We start from the raw sequence: 2,411 nt of genomic DNA, 5'->3' as shown, positions 1-2,411 counted from the left end.
AGTGGGGAACAGGGAGTTATCATTGAATGGTGACGGAGTTTCAGTTGGTGATGATGAAAAAAGTTCTGGAGATTGATGGTGGTGATGGTTGCACAACAGAGTGAATGTACTTAATGCCATTAAACTGCACACTTACACGTGGTTAAATGGTAGATTTTATGTATATTTTACCATAATAAAAAAAAAATTCAGTGTGAGTTACTTGCCCTTTCTGGTTCTCAGCTTTCCCATCCACAAAATGGACCACTAGACCAGTGAGGAAAGATGGAAATAGAGTGTCCTTGCCTGCTTCAGAGTCATGCATGATCTTGTTGAAAATATGAGCTCCTCACCCACCCCCACCCCTGCATCTGGGCTTTTAATTCAGTACAATTCATATATGGTCAGGGAACTGATAGTTTTAATAAGCTCCTCAGGTACAATGTAAGCAGCAAGAGAGTCTCATTCACCAGAAGAATCTCGGCACTTTAACAAGGACTTCAGGAGCTGAGATAATTAATGGATCTCATTGAGTTCCTGTATTCACACCAAGCATCCTCCTTCTGGAAGAAATATCTTTAGATGTTTTTGAAAAAGTTCAAAGCCATTAGAAATCAACCCAAACAGAAACTCAAAGGTTTAAATAAAATATGTCTAGGTTGATTTCCTGCCCTGGCATAGATTTTATTAATCCATTTTTTCCCCTTCATCTTGCAACTTTCCTCTCATATACTTTCCATATTTCCCACCATGAAGTTTTCGGCTTTAACTTTGAACTTTGCTCTTTGAGAAGCATCACCACACACAATATTGATCTTTGTCTTATTTGTCCCTTTTATTGGAGAAAGAATGTCATTTCCAACAAGGTGTTAATCTGTAGATTAAAGGGGATTACAAATTGTCTTTAGAGAAAAGGTCTATAATATTCATTACTGGAAGGAAGAAAGAACAACAAATTTTCAGACTTTTAAAAGTCACTTTTCACAAAAAAAAAAAAAAAAATCCCTTGTCTGCATTTTGGAACTCCAAAGCTGTCGCACTGGTTCATATTAAAACACTTAATAAAATCACTACCGTATAGGCTTCCATGGTCCAAAATGGGTAATCAAAGCAAGCTGCCCCATCCAACAGACCTTCCTTCCTTGTTTTACAGGATCTAACATTGTCTGCCCTGCCTGGTCTATAAACAAGGCTAATGAGGTCAACCTGGAAGTAAAAATTCCAAAGGCGCTGCTAATTCTATCATTCATCACTGAAAATAATCAGAAAAACCCGTTTGTTAAGAACTTAAATGACTCTGGAAAAGGAAATATATGATATAATTGTTTATACTAGTCAGTGGGTGTAAAATAAGTTTTTCTCAAGGGCAGGTGGAGAGGGAGCTGGGAATGTTTATAGCGTGTAAGGATATCAATTTTGGAGACAGGTTTTGCTCAACTTCTGGCTCTGCCTTTTACTAATTGTGTCATCTTAATAAAATTACTCAACCTCTTTGTAAAAAATAAATAAAAATTCCTGTAGCTGATGCCAGAGGTACAAAGGTAGATGATGATGATGATGATGATGATGATAATAATAATAATAAGAAGAAGAAGAACAGCAGCAGATATTATTTAGATGGCAAGTCCTTATGTAGTCCCTACTCTGTGCCAGATGCAGTTTGGAGCACTTCATATTTAATAAGCAAATTTCCCTTACTACCCCATGAGGAAAGTTCAGCTCTTATTAATATTTCACAGATGAGGAAATTGAGGCACATTATGAGGATTAAGCAGTGTCACTAGAATAGGAGCTCCCTGAAGGTAAGGACTTTTTCTCCCGCTCTGTTTTCTTCACTGCTGTGACCTCAGTCCTTAGAACAGTTCTTGGTACCTAGTAGAGGCTTAATAAAGCTCACTGAATAAATGCATGCATAAGCACCCAGTAGAGGGCTTGTCATATGTTCGGTGCCCAATAACTGGCTGGCCCCTTCCACCCAATGTCTACAGTGCCCCGGTTGGCAGGTATTTGTTGAGTGGTTACTGTGTGCCATGCACAGACCTAAGCCTTTTACATTTATTACTTCATTGAATTTTCACTGTAATTCTGTGTAAGCGGTACCATTATTTCTCCCATTTTGCAGATGTGGACACTGAGGCCCAGAGAGATTCTTACTTGCCCAAGATCATACTCTTAATCAAAGGCCCAGCCAGGACTCAGAATCAGGTCCTTTTGACCTCAGATTTCATGTTCTCCATTACCATGCAGTGATACAGCAGAGTTCTTATTTTTGAGATTTAGAAAATCAAAAAGAACTTGATAGAGACGACAGGGACACACATGTCTCAGCATTTATGGGAGAAAATGTTTAGCTACTTTTCAGTTTGATAACAGTAGCTTCTCTCCCTTTTCTTTCTGCAGCTCAGCTCTGATTTCAACACTGAGCCCACTAA

Source organism: Tursiops truncatus, chromosome 5 (assembly GCF_011762595.2).
Source record: "Tursiops truncatus isolate mTurTru1 chromosome 5, mTurTru1.mat.Y, whole genome shotgun sequence".
In the NCBI taxonomy this organism is placed as follows: domain Eukaryota; kingdom Metazoa; phylum Chordata; class Mammalia; order Artiodactyla; family Delphinidae; genus Tursiops; species Tursiops truncatus.
Note: the sequence above shows the minus strand (reverse complement) of the source record.